Genomic DNA, 15,746 nt, shown 5'->3' on the forward strand with positions numbered 1-15,746 from the left:
TGCATCAATGATCGGGGCAAACAATGACGAACCAACATCATCGTACACTTTGAGTGGCTGCATGTGATGAATGCTTTAGAAGAAGAAGATAAACAGGTATCCTTTTGGCACTGCATTCTCGAGCCTGTCCAAATGCATGCATCCAAATATACGAATCATCCTCTCTCTTTTTTGCTGGAAAAATCATCCTTTTTTTAGAAACGAAACCATGCGAGATGGCCGAGCTTGTACGGGTCACTGTGGGCCTCCGCTGTCGTCTACCAAGCACAGTGTGCTTGTCCTGTTCGTTTCGTCGGTGCTGCGACCACCGCCAGCTTATCAGCTTTGGTTTGGAGTAGGTCGTTTTGGATAAGAACACATTGTACTCGCCAGGACCTGGACAGCTTGCATTTGATGCGAGCCAGTTCAGAAATCCCCATCTTTTCCATCTTAATTATTTTGTAAAGATATTTCTGACAGAGGTAGAGGATTTTTTTTTAATTATTTTCTGTACTTTAAGTTAAATAATTGCATCAACTAAAATTATGTTGAGGTTCTATTTGGTTGCAGAATAAATTATCCTAGAACAGAGGTAGATGAGATATAAATTAGGATATGAATGAAGAAATTCTATATCTTAATTCCAATTTAAAAGAATGTTTTGCTTTAATACAAAACACGCAGGTTGGTACAAGTGTCTGTTTTGCTTTGATATAAGAGAGTTGGTACGGTTTGATGGAAGGGAACTAGCTTAAAACCCACCCTTATCTAGTATTCGGCAGAGGCTCATCCTGTCATAGCGTTTATTTTTTCAGAAAGACGAGCGAATAAAGAGTTCTGAAATTCCAACTAGTGCTCTGATGCTGACTTCTTAAAATTTAAAGATAATAGGAATGATGCATTTTAGCGTGCAACAAAATGGGAACCTGAGAGGAACAAGCAAGATTTGATCAAAACCTTTCAAGAAGAGGGAGTTTCAACTTAATGCATGATTTCTTTCCTTCACTCGATGCAGAAGCATGCATGACAAAGTTCAAGCTCTGGGAATTCAAGCCCGGAACTCCGCTTCCTAATAATAATACCGGAGTAGCATTACCAAACTCAATAAGCTCCATCAATGAGATGCTGTAACAAAAGAAATAGTATGTCATCTCTCTCTCTGCTACCATCTAGTATCTAGGCAGAACTTATGACCATAAAAACTATAATATTCTCTTTCTTGATCTTTCCGACATCTATAACCTTGTTCGCCAAATAAAAATCTATATAGCTCTAGGGCCTCGGTTGTCACATCGCACCTGCAGCCGATCGACCTGACCGATCAAATCAATGAAATCATCATCACCTACCAGCAGCAGGCCTGCTCAAGCTCTCATTTTATTTCAGCCGACGATTTTCGTAACGCAAGGGACGCGACAGCTGAAAGTCTGAAAACGACTACATCTGGCATGAATTGGAAGGCAATGAAATGAAAAGCAGCTAATAACCAACATTACTGTGATCAATTTCCATCTGATTTTTAAATATCTATATATGTATATCAGAAATTAAATAATCAAACGATGACTCAACAATCATCAATCAATCATAAAGGGATCAAATTATTTATGAATCCATCCATGGAACCTGAAATGAATCAGACCATTGAAATGATATTGGCTGAAAGTAATCATCAAGGAACAAACTCTCAAAAAAAAAAAAGAAAATATTAATTATAAAAAAATAAACTATAAAGAATAAGTTGTTTCTAGCAATAACTATTCTTTCTTCTCATCATAAGAGCGTTAGGCACTAGATATAGCGATCCTTTCCTAGGATTCCAAGATTTAAAACCAAGGGAAGGATCTTCCAACTATTAATAGATGCAGTTCCAATTCTATCCAAAGAGCAGAGGTTCAATCTACTCTTACGTGGACCTCACGTAGCCTGCGAAATGAAGATTCAACCCACTTCTGTATGGATGTTGAGGAACCGATATATTGGATATTCAACCTGCTCGTATATGGAAGCTGAGAGACCCATAGAGTTAAGGGAAACCTGCTCATATGTGAAATTCAAGCGACTTATAAAGTTGGCAGTGAATATCCTTCTAGCATTGAAGAAAGCAGCTGGAACCTCGTCCACAAGCAAAGGAATCAATTAACTCCTACGTATGTTGCATCATAATCATTATTATTCAAATTTAATTATTCGCTCTATCATTCTATGTCTTTTGTGTTTTGTTTTTAATATCAATAACTTGAGGCATGAAAAGAACCTAAACATCTCTAATTTATTTAAGCCACAATTGATCATGAAAAGAAGTCATAACAAGCTCTCCTTGAAATGAAACATTCAGATTCAGATGGAAGGAACAGAACCTGCTTAGCGAGATGGAGGGTTGAGAAGTTGGTCGATAATGCAAGTGTTCACTTATTATATAAGGAGCTAAGCACACAGTTGTCCATTCATATTTTTCCATATTTCATTTTTTCCTTATATCTACTCTTATTGTGATGATTAATCAAACAATGAATGTCAAATTAAATGATGTTCTTTGACAGATTAAAATAAACTGCAAAACCTACAAAGGCCTCTCTCTCTCTCTCCCTCCCTCCCTCCCTCCCTCCCTCCCTCTCTCTCTCTCTATACGAGATTGATACAACAGAAAAGGGTAACATATTTGCAGCCACCATCCTGTACCCTCACAGGACGGTCAACATGGTTATGAGCATGGTATATGCAATACCAGGATGGCTGATTTTGCTCTCCTCTCCTCCATCAAAACTTTCTATTTATCCAGCTCTTGGTGTCCATTCATATCTCTGTTGGGTGTCTGCAAGTTCTGCTCCCCATCATCAGAAGGTTTGCCATCATGGATGACTCACAGTTGCTTGGTTTGCCCTGGTGTACAGTAAACTGTCATCAACGTTCAGTAAATCTCAAATCAAAAGCAGCATAAGCTGAGAACAATAGAAGCGCCAGAGGAGAAATTATGAGATCATCTTCTAATGTGAAGAAACTGCCAGGACTTCCAAGAAATAATCACTTCTTAAGAAACAATAGGTTGCAAATCAGAGGATTTCTAAGCTAAGTTTCGCATCTATTCAGTCAGAATAGCTAAGGAACCTTAAAAGCACAAATTCACCCTGAACATCATGTTTTATGCTTCCTTTAACAACCTATGGTCTAAAGAAAATCCCTTATTGGGTTGTAAAGCCTTAAAGCTGGCCAATGAAGATATTCTATGAGTTTCAAATCCCAATATCTATCTGTATCATCTGACAACTTTTTCACACATTCCATGACATACTTCAATATCATTCTTAATCTGTATATTTTGGAAGAATTGTATACTTATAATGGGCGAGCATGCTGGCAAAAGGAGAATAGGTATGGTAATGGTGCCAGGAAGTATAGCAACTCATACGACATGAACAATTTGAGCATACCAAAAATTTTAAAAAATTAAAATTAAAATAAAAGGTCATTAAACTATTTCTACATGATTCCAGAAGCACGACAAATAAACTTGTTTGGCTATTTGCACATGATGTGTTGTAAAAAGTGTAATGGAAGCCATGCGGGCCGATGCATGAAAAAAACAAGCAGTGAAGATAGTCCCATGTGACCCATGCACGAAACAAACAAGTTGTGAAGATAGTCCTCTCCCTTTTGACTGCCCTTACTATTGCTCTGGAAGCATCAAATAGTTGGCCCATGACTTGTAGATTTGCAGCTCCAAAGTTAAATTGCACCACCTTTAAAGAAAGACCATGTTGCATGAAATATTCTAGCAGAGTTATCAAGCAGATGAATCCAAAAACATTTGTCCAAAAATCAGGGAAGGGGTCCACCTTGGAATCTAAAATATTTGAAAATATGAGGACCAAAAGAAGGAATCTTGTCCATACAAGAAAGTCCAATATCTTTATTTCAAGAACTAATGAAGGAACTAGATCAGGTTAATGGCAAGTGATGGAGCACTGGATCAGCTTAAATGGCAGAGTTGAATGGAACATTGAGAAGTAATTGCCTGATGATGTTGAACAAGTCAAATTGACCTCGCATAGTCATAAAATACTAATTTACTCCCACAAAGGGGAAAAACCCAATACCTTTTATAAGCTAGCTAGTGTGAGTGAAAAGCTGAAAATTATTTAAAGATAGATGGCAGAGTGGTATTAGATAGGTGCCTGTAGTATTCCTTTCTGGATCACCCTAACAAAAAAATAAAATTTGTATTTAAAGCTTTCTTAATCAACCATGATTCTTCAAAGAGACAAATACTATAATATTTTTATTATTTTAAATAAAGTGCATATAGAAAAGAAAAGGATATGTGATTTTGGCATATAAACCACTATAGTCCTGCTATAGAAAGACCCCTCACTTCTGCAAATTAAAGATACACCGCCTAAAGATCAAGCTACATATAAAAATACCCTAACCATTGACTGACAACTGCCACGCTACCACCCCTTGTTCATTGTCAAGTAGGGGTCCCCAGTGGCTATGGTTGGATGTCCTGGACAAGCAAACTGCTTGGTGCATGACATCCAAGAAATCTTGGGATTGAAGAAGGGAGGAAAATGAAAAGTCTAAAGGCAAAATGATCATGCAAAAGTTTGACAAACAGTAGATTTCTGTCGGAGAGGAACATTCACAAAATATTCCACGTTTATGATAGAATAGTAAAGCATGGCTTTTTGTAAATCGCCAGAATTTCTACTAGAGGATAGAAAAAATTCAGAAAGGGAATAGCTGATTCAAAACACTGCAGCTCCATGGGGGTTTTAAGCAAATTTCCATAAAGAGCTAACTGAAATCTAGAATGCTTTTAGCTTGCATTAGTCCCAAGATTTATCACCAAATAACATCAGAAGCTCTGCATAAGCCAGGCTGAAATGATGCCAATTTGAGTCAATTATGGGATCGTCAAAGATTAAAGACCTCATAGCAGAGGCAACTAAAGATTGAGACTGCTAAATGAAAGATCTGGAGAACGTGATGTCCTTGAAAGCTGTGCAATGTGCATGGACATGGATAATATAATTGAGGATCAATTGAACATTCTATTGTTGTCAATTTTACTTCAATTTTTAAGTTCTGCAGTAGCTAGATTCTCAAAAATACAAACCTATATGAATTTTAATTTATGAATAAAGAGAATTCCAGGAATCTGAGAGTTTCATGGTTAAGAATTAATTTTTGTGGGCCTTCCAATTTCAAAGCTTAACTATATTAGACCTTGAAAGATATGCCCATGTAGTCCATCTGTACTACCAGTATATCCTTCTCTTAGCTACCCAACAAGCAAAATAATATTACTGCTGCCAGTCTGTGAACAACCTAATTAGATAAGGAGGCATCTAGGTTTTGCAGCAATCTGAAATCTAATAGGCAAATTGTACAGCATACCTTATTCCTATCACGCCAGCCAAGTGCAAATGGTCTAGACAGCAAGCTTATTTTTTTGGTTGGGATGTCCTGAGTTGAGTCTTGATTTGTCCGTGCAAGTGAATTGTCTGCAGTTGGTGTTCTACAAAACAACAACATAAGAGGAGGAAAACTCATGCATTTTGTATCTATAGCAATCAATTAAGAGAGAGAATGCAGTGCAAAGACATCTGTGTATACAATCTAGATAGGTATCCTTCTTATATGCAGAAGTAAATGCCTGAGAAAAGAAGTGACGTGATTAAATTGGTCATGACTTTAGGTTTGGATAAGATATTCTCAATGTATGACAAATACTTAACAGGAGAAAAACTTTTTCTCCTGGCACTCCACTAACAAAAAAAGGGACCAAAGCCAGTATTAAACAATCAACTTGATGAGAAATGGTTCCAAATCCTGGGAGACGTCTAATGGAACGCCAAGACGGGGTACAGTCCCAAGTGTCAGGATGGGACAGTCCCACCATCATCCCTACATCCTGATCGGAGCGTCCTGGGATATCCCCCATCCCAAGTGTTGGGACAGGGTGGATGGTTGCGTGTCTCATTTTATGGAAAAATGAGGGCAACCCCCATCTCACAGGATTTAAAACCTTGGATGAGATACCTTGGAGAAGGAATTGAAGGTTGTTGCGCTTTAAGCTGGCTAGACTGGTATTGCAAGGTAGCCTCCAACATTGTTTCTGCCATGATTGCTCTCTTCTCCATTTGTGCAAGTGAAGTAATGGCTTCTTCATATTTTTCCTGCATATATCTGGTAGTTGGATAAATATGTACAACAAACAAAAATGCAACAAAAAGATGAATTTGTCTAGCTTATCTGGTTTGCATAAGTAATTTTTTACTTACAAGGACCAGATTAAGTCCCTCTCTAACATTCTAAGAGATAGAGGCTAAACAAGTTCCAGTACTATGGCAATACATATTGGAAAAGTGATAACTCTCAGAATGCATAAAATAGAAATTGAATAATTGCAACTGCTCTGCGAATAACAAAGAGTGCATTTTTCACAGTTCTGAAAATATTATTGTTCTCATAGAGTTTGCGGAAATGCTACAAGTACTAGGCATCATAGCTGCTTATAATACTTCAGAATCCTAGTTGATGAAACTTAACACAGTGCAAACCAAAAACCATAATTTGGTTTGGCAGACCACTTTGACAGGAAATTATCAACATATTCAGCTGACAATTTTTTAGCTCGCTATTTCCCAGAAATGTAATCCTCATGAGAGACAGCTCAAAGAATCTCTGTTAACATCCAGATTTTCTCACCAGTGCAGAATTTAGTTGCCAGAATTGAGAGTGGGTGCATGAGTGGGAATGCGTGTGTGCGGGGAAGAGATATTTTAAACATCAGGTGAAGGAAGCACTAAGAAGTAGGTGCATACTTAGAGTAGGTGCAACTCAGTTCCTAGGAGTTTCCAAAGTGGATACGTACCTAGATAGAAATTTCCTACTGCCAAGATCTGTTAGATATTCCAAAGGATGACATTATTACTATCCGTGGAAATGGACTTATATGACACGTTAGTTCCTTCCATATATACCACGATTGCCTTGACTCCTGCTATGGGAGGTCTTTTGTTGAAGTGTCAAAATGCAATAAGTTAAATAGTCAACAGATGCATGTAAGACTAGGAAAAAGAATTGCTAAGCAGTGTTCAAAAAGTAGAGGCATAAGGTGAGGCATTTACACTCTAAATGAGGTCAGATGAGCCTCAAGATGTTACATGTAAGTCCCATTAACTTTCCAAAAGTTTAGACTTATAAAACAATGTAAAACAAACTAGGTCTAGGATGCGAGTTGACCATGATCATCAAAATTCAGATAATGTATCAGTACCTTATCGGTTTGGTAAGGTACGGTACACCTCTATGCCGAAATAGCTCTCTTATTCATTTTCTCAATTTTTATCTCAGTACGCCTCAGTATGGACCGGTATGGACCTCGGTACAGACCAGTATGGATCTTGGTACGAACCTCAGTATGGCTCAGTACGGTCGGTATGCCTCGGTATGGGATGGTACAGAGCTTGTACCAATTTGAATGTGTGTTCTCATACCGGTTTTCCTCCCTGGTACGGTTATAGTACACCCATACCGAGCGGTACGAAGCGGTATGACAGACCTTAGTATTGATCAAACACACTGTATATGGGCATGATGGTTAGTATATAAATATCTTACCCAAATAGGTTTGGAACTTGAGCAATGATCATCAACAATTCAATATAGATCAACACACCGGATATTGATAGCTAGTGTATAAAGAACTTGAGCTCATTGACAAATAGCTGGTTAAGATATAATAAACAGATATAAATCAAATCTTGCATGCTCCCATAAAAGGTGCAACAATGGCACATAGTGTGCACCTTAGTTAGCCTCTTAACATCAGGCCTATGCATTATTAATCCTCACAGTTGAACCTTGAGGCATTATGTCCTAGAGCATCACCTTCAGATGGGAAGATAGGAGGGTCTCAATGAGTCTTTTCACACAATAGTGTCTGGTTTTCTTGGTAATTTGCACCAATGCAGCTTTGCGTAAGAGCAAGCAAAAAGAAAGAACAAACCGATGCTGAAGGGATATTCCATGGAAAAAGAAGGCAAGTCTACAGGTGCTTTGCCACCTTTCTAATAACCCAGTTTCATGGCTCCACTAATCTATGGATTAATCCTAACCAAAATCAACTTTCCCCCTTTTACAATAATTTGTCAGAAAATACTGTCCTAGACTCCTAGTCATTTCCATTCAAAGATACCTGCAAACAGCAAAGAAAGTTTTGAAGGCCTTACACACACCTCTCCATAAGTCTAATCTAGTAATTGAACCAATGTCTAAGTTTAAGAAAGCAAAATAAAAAAAAATATTACTGGAAGTAGACATTCAACAAAAATGCATAACAAAGACAGGAAAGAACCTCGAGCACATGAGCAGCATATCGCTGAGCACCAGCATCTTGCTCAGCGAATATGCGGGCATCCTCTGTCACCTTCTGTTCTTGTTCCACTCGCATCAAGACCTTTTAGTTATCCACCTGTATCAGCTTCCATGCTAAAGCAATCTAAGGTACCTACCGAATATGTGGGTACAGCACAGATAAGAAATGTAGACAGCAAAAATAAACCAGAGCATGGAAACACCTGAAGCATGGCATGCTCTTGTTCCTGCTTGTCGGATAAAGCCTGTCGTAACTCGGATACCTCTTGCTCTAATTGTTCAACCTATCAGATGAGATGATAAGAAGAATAGGCATTTGGGGAAAATTAAGGAGTCACATTTACCAAAGACAATGGACACAAACTTCTTCATAAATACTTAATTATAAAGTTTGAAGAGCTTATCAAGTACGTAATGCAATTAACATACCAAATTCCACAATGTAAAAGTAATTCAAATACTAAAAGACATTAAATTACAATGCAATGTGCACTGACTGGAGCCAAACAATAAACAAGATCATAAATAGTAAACTTTTTCTAAATCATAAGTTATAAAATTTAGCATTCTTCACAACTACACTAGAATGTGCTATTATTTACACAATATAAAAAGTGATAATTGAAGATAGGAAACAATGAAGAAAAACTTTGATCAGAGTTTGCTGACATTAGATCAACTCTCTGCTCATGTTCAATACCCAGGAATCAAAATTTGACCCTGTGGAAATAGTGAAGATGCATGCACAATGGGCCTGAAGTTTGTAAAACTACATGGAGGAGTATAGTCAATCTGTCACATACTAGATATAGATCTAGCTAATATAGTCACTTACGTCCTGTCAACGAGCTGGAGGTCAGATTATGAGAACATGTCATATCTGTCCTTTCCAGATCACCTTTACCTTTCCTCTGGGACTTTCAGAGTGAGGTAGCATTCAGGATTGCAGATAGGAAACGTTGCTGTTTAATATCCAACCAACCCAAGAAATCCAATAGGCTTGCAAACTGAGGATGTTAGGCGTTGTCAATGTAACCGATTCCAACCATCTTTCCTTCTTCGAAAGGACAAGGTCTCACCCTGGCCTGCCAGTCCTGAAGCTTTCTATCAAGGAGGACTTTCAGTGTAGGGATATAGGTCTGTTTCTTCAAGAGAAAGCCATGGTTTGAATTTGCTTTTCTAACAAGGATGCTATGTTCTAAAACTTAGTTAAGACTTTTACTGAGTAGATTAAGGATTATCAACTAGAAGGCAAACCCTTCCCTTCTTTTTTGCCATTTATCTTCAAGTTTACAACATGTTGTCTTTTGGTTCTTTTTCCTATAATACTTGAATGCTGCTTGCTGATTCAGTCTTTGATAAGAGCCATGCCAGAAAAGTTTCTTTAATTCATCGTTGTTTTCCACCTCTTTTCAGGTGTATCATATCCCTTGCTTGCATCAATATATATAAATTCATCATACAAATCCATTGCTTAACTGGTTTAAATGATTATTTATCACTTTTTAATTATAAGTTGTTATTATTTTGCCCCCCGCCACCAAAAAGAAAAAAAAAGGCTCGGCTACCGATCTATGGAAGATCAGCCTCATCCAAGATCTAATCAAGTACCAAACTTCAAGAAGCCATAACTTCTAATATGGGAAGAATCTAGTGATGCGACTAAAGGCGAAGTTGATGTAGGAGTCGAGATCTCTAGCCTCCCTCAAAATTTGAAAACTTTTATAAAGGTATCTTGTGCCACAGTTTTTGTACACATTGGTGGGATGAAAGCAAAAAGAGTTTAACCGCCCTTCTCTACCCAATTCCTCTTTTTAACTAGAAGAGGAATCCAATCCAGGTTTAAAAGGGCAAACCATACTAATTACAAAAAAGCAACTCCATCTGTCAATTTTAAGGAGTCATTAATGAATAAAAAGGCATATGGACTCTACTTTCACCAATTTTCCTATTTTCTAATATTATTTTACGAGATTCAAGTTGAGCGGGTTGAAGGAACTTATTCTTTCTCCTCAATCAAATCAATGCAAGAAATGCTGAACCCAACCCGTACCGGCCCGGTTTCAGCCCGTGCCGAACCGATCCGGTTCGGCATTAAAAAACGGTACCGGCCCATACCAATCCGAACTGGCCCTTACCGGCCTCCGTACAGGTCCGAACCGGCCCGTACTGGCTCCGGTACCGGCTAGGCCAATTTTTTTTGGACTTTTGAAGGCAAAACCAGTGGTAACGGTTTGGTACCGGTTCAAACTGGTCCGAACCGGTTCAGTGGCGATACACGCCTACCGATACCGATTCGGCGATCCTTGGATCAATGTTTATAAATGAAACTGAAATGGATAAAGGAAGAAGAAAAGAAATTGTATTTTGAAAGAAAATCAAGGCCCATGATTATTCATTGATATTGTGCTAAGATAAGATGACCAATCAATAAGAAGCCAAAATGAGGCAATAACATGAAAAATGATTGTTAAGCACAAAGAACTATTATGAAATGATCAATAAACATCAAGTCACATCAATATTTACATATCCTTAGAAGAATCGATCTTTTTAAGCAAAAGGAATCCAAATGCCATAAGTGCAGTGGCCCCCATGTCAGTTGTGTTAAGCTGTGAGACACTGCAAATTACACTGTAAATCCAGGAATAAGACACTGCTGTTTCTAAAAGGCTACTTGAAAGAAGAAAATGAAGTATCATGTAAATCTTGAAGCAATTGATGAGTTTCAGGTTCTTGCAGTGCACTTGCTTATAAGTTTCCATGAATCTCATCATAATTTATGAAACCAACATGATACAAATGCATCAAATTTACTAGAGAAAGAAAATATCTAAGAGTAAGCCATCTATTACCATATAAACTATCACAGAATCTTGAGTGATATGCAGAGGGAATCAGGAGGATCAGGTATCATTCAGATTACCTTAGCACTCAAAAGTCTTCTATTATCTTGCTTGACCATCTCCATTAAAGCTGTCTCTAACTCCTCAGCTCTGACATGAACAGTAAAACAACAACAAAAAATAAAAGAAACTTAGCATTTAACCGTCTTTGAATCTGGCCTTCAAGCATATGAGCCATGATCATTGCAGACTTAGTTGTTATAGGAAAAAATTTCATCATAATATGAAAACCATGATGCACGAATTCCAGCAGCAACTTATGTAAGTCTCAGATACAGGGAAAAATCTCCAAATCCAGAAAACAGCAGAACAACAGTCCAAGGTGTGTCAGACTGAGCCTGATGTATAAGAAAAGTGAGAAGCTAAGTAATGAAAAAGTAATACAAGACTTCCTTGACTCAATGGAATTAAAGTAGGTAATTTGCAAATCTGCAGCTCTTCCTGTGTCTCATACTCTCATTCTAAGTAGAAAGCAAAACTAACCTACTAGGATTCATAAAATGAACATAGCAACTAGCCTGACAACTACTTCAACATGAGTTCTAAATTCCTATATAAGGCCATGTTCTTCCAAGGTGATATGTCTCCAGATTTGTTTTGCTATCTATATCCAACCATTCTTTTATTACCCTCTCTTCTTACAAAAGTTTTCCTCTTTACTTGAATGGCAACGTTCCATGGTCAAGAAAACTGCTTTTATGTAAATATGGTGAAATTATGTGAAACTCCTTTAATTATCCCAGTAGCACTCTCGGCATATTATTTTTACTTGAATGGTAATCTTTGATGGTCAAAAAACTGCTTTTACATGAATGTATGGAATGATGTGAAACAGTTTTAACTAGTCGAAACACATTGCCTAAAAGTTGTATAATTTACACAAATCTAGTCAAGGGAGAGGTATAAATCTTTTTTTAAATGATGTCAAATCTGTTTTCACCTAAATACTTTTATGTTTCTTTTTTTTAATTTTTCTTCCTCAAGCAAATGACAAGTCAAGGGAGAGGTCCAAAGGGAATTAAGGGGTATGGGAAAGAGAGAAAGAAGAAGATAATACCAACCTAAATCAAAAATGGAAAATGATAAAACACTTATGACCGATCCCACCAGCTTGAGATATAAGCAAATCGATCAAATTAAATACAGCCATCACTCCAAAGATTATTATTGAAATGATATTACCGCAGTCATCCAAAGTTCTTTATATCATTACCAGTCCTGGTTAATATTTGATGTAGTCCGTGTAAAAAGTCAACTATAAGAACCCCTAACAATTACTTAAAACTATGTACAGATCCGCTTTTAATTTTACTCTCATATCATAACCATAATATAAGTTTTCATCTTTCAACAATATCATCAATCTCCAGATAGGTTCTTAAGTATCAGTACAGTGGGCATGCAGGTGACCTGCTATCATGATACATGCCCTGCCATGCTATGTCATGAGATGCTGAAACAAAAAGAAATAATTAAAAAAATATTAAAATATTTTTTAAAAAAGAGTTGAATAGTTATTGTGCTATATCTGGTGCCATAACTAGTTTGGCACAGCCTGCACATGAAATCATGATCTCCACAAAGAATATGCTATACCTGTCCCTTTGGGTGCAGGGTAAAGTAATTCACTACTTCTCCTTACCCTCACTTTTGCTAGCATAAAATTATCTTTGCATCCGCTATTGCAGTTATATGTTACATTTACACTCCATGTAGGGTCTCGATGAAGCATGTCTTGTACATGATAATATGGAAGAGTATAAGCACTTGTCAAAACTCACATAGCAAGGATTTAAGTTCATGCCTGTCCATACTAGCCATACCATAATGTACCAGTAAGGTACTAGTACGTATATGCCCTCAATAATGCCACCAGTACCAGCTCATTTTTTTCACTGTTCAGCAGTGAGAGGCATGTTGCATGTACAGGTACCGTGTCCAGCTACTAGAACAGCACTTCAACCCACAATATATAGTATGTATATCAATTTAAGTTATAAGATGAAACACTTGAAAGACTCAACTTCTAGCAAGATGATACGCTGCACATTGAAATAGCCAGATGCTATAGGACACTAACCTGAGAATGGCTGATCTTTTTTCCTCCAGCAATCTGCATAACTCAACTTCAACCATACTACCTGGACAGAAAAAGGGAACTGAAAAAAACATTAGCCACAATATAAAGAAAGCTGTTCACCATTTTGTTTCTTAAGAATAAAGTACCAATAAGTGCCTTGCATTTATATTGGTAAGAAAGGCAAGTTGTTAAATAAACAAACTACCCTTCAAGATCATGTTACAAAAGAGTATAGACAGTGGTCTATTGTGACAATGACAGGTTGGCCTCAAATTCAGATACCAGAAGCTTGAGATATGCATGCATGTATATGCGGATCAAAGTTATTCCTATATCCAAACACATTTTTTGTTCCTTACTGCAAGTAACATCAGCAACTATGACAACCTAAAACATGGAGTTGTGCTTCAGACTGTTGGCATTTTTTAAGAATGCAGATCAGGTGAAGGATCACGTACTCAAATATGCTCGACAGTCCATATATTGTGGCATCTGATACTTAAACCATTGGCATGGTTTATAAGCTGCACATATGAATTAGAGCCCCTCTTATGAAGTTATGATTATGATTTGGTCCTTCCACTTGCCAAGGTGGGGTTGCATTGAATGTCACTTCATCACCATGATAATGGCATATTGGTCAAAGGATAGAAACGACTAATGCAGTAGAGGAGACATCATTTAATGTCAAAGGGATTGGGTACTTTGTTTTTTCTTACTTTTGTTAATTCAGATTAGCAAGAGTAGTCATTCACAGAGTCAAATTTACTGTTAGTAATTAAATATCCACGTTATCACTTTAGTTTGCCCTTCATATATCTTGTAATCATTGCCTGGACTTCTAAAAAGCAGGAAGCACAAAAATTTGTAGCCTTAATATACATATTTGAGTAAAACCAGGTAATGTTGCATAAGTAGACAAGCTGGGCATGTCCAGCATGGTATCTTCCACTACAAGCACTGCACCCTCACTTTTTTTGTCACAAACACCATGTTTCAATAGAGATATTATTCAAGCACTACAGGTAGAGGCCTTGCTCCATAACTGTTATGGATATTATGATGGTTACGGCATCTATTTTAAGGTAAATGATTATCTTTTTTTATATTATTGCTCTGTTCTAAAGGCCATATGACCTGTAGCATAATAACAGAGCTTCGAAGCTTTTGTATTTACATGGTAATGATATATGTCATTCATTTACTGGTTAACTTCCAACAGTAATGATGTAAAATAGCAACTGTCCTAACCACCATATAACAGTGTTATAATGGTCATATGCATTATTATGCCCTAAAAAAGGTGGGAAATAACTGTTATTATTGCCATTATAACCATTATAATGCCATTATCTAAATAGCAATCAGTGATGCTAAATTTAACATGAAAGCAAAAGAATAACCCTAAAAGAATCAGAATCAGCATCAAAAACTTTGCTTATAGATATGGGGGCCCACCACTCAGAGGACCTCCTAAACAAGCACCGACCCTGATCTTGTAGGTTTAGTTATCTGCTTTCATGTTGGTTTAGTATTTTTTTCTCACCTAAACCCATGCATACTAAATTACTGTGTAGTACCAAGCATTGTAGTCACCTTACGAGAAAGTATCTTTGCTTCAATTGCAACTCTATTGCCGATCTCTTAAGGAAACTAGCAGTAAAAGTATGCTAAGCATAAGCAATAAGAACATTACCTGTTCTTTAAGATCAGGTAAAGAATCCAACTCAGCATCAACTGTCAGGTTACCAAGAATGCATGTAAATCTGTTGATTCAGACTCAATTTGCAGTCCTCATTCTTATTCATGTCCCCAATCTTTCGGTTGGATTTGCTTCAGAGACTAGTGCTCAGGATCACGCTGGAACTATATAGCTTAGTTGCAGACTCTGGAGTCCTCCAACACGTAGTCCTCTAGACCTTTCCTCCATTGCAGCTATAACAGATGGCCGATGTTTATCCTCAATTCTTGTAGTTTTATTTCATTTACAGCTTGATATCCATGCAAGCTGTCAACACAAGCTGGCTACTGTAAGTAGAACCAGAAGTGACTGTAGTAGGTAACTGCATCTCTGCATCTTTGTAGTCACAGTGGAGGACCTACAACAGATGTGGGAAAGAAATGATTTTTCACACTTACTGTTTAATGCAGTAAATAAAGGGTTCTGGCTAACATCTCACTACATTTTTACCAAGACATCACGAACTGAAGCAAATTCCGTACCATATAACTCCATCAGAGCAGTGCTGCCGGAATAGCATTACACGATTCCCCTCAAATAAAAGCACATCCAACGCGGAGACTGAATGTTGAATATATACATAGATATTTTATTAAAAGATGTAAACTATAGTCACCCTATGAACATCAGTCCTATAAGAGTTTAAGTACTTTAA

The 15,746-nt window shown here is 37.3% G+C and overlaps 1 pseudogene; it reads right to left on the reverse strand.

Moving 5' to 3' along the window:
* Nucleotides 1–2,884: 2,884 nt before the first annotated feature.
* The window catches only part of LOC103702840, a 35,219-nt pseudogene continuing 22,357 nt past the window's right edge, over nt 2,885–15,746 (reverse strand).

Source organism: Phoenix dactylifera, chromosome 3 (assembly GCF_009389715.1).
Source record: "Phoenix dactylifera cultivar Barhee BC4 chromosome 3, palm_55x_up_171113_PBpolish2nd_filt_p, whole genome shotgun sequence".
NCBI lineage: Eukaryota > Viridiplantae > Streptophyta > Magnoliopsida > Arecales > Arecaceae > Phoenix > Phoenix dactylifera.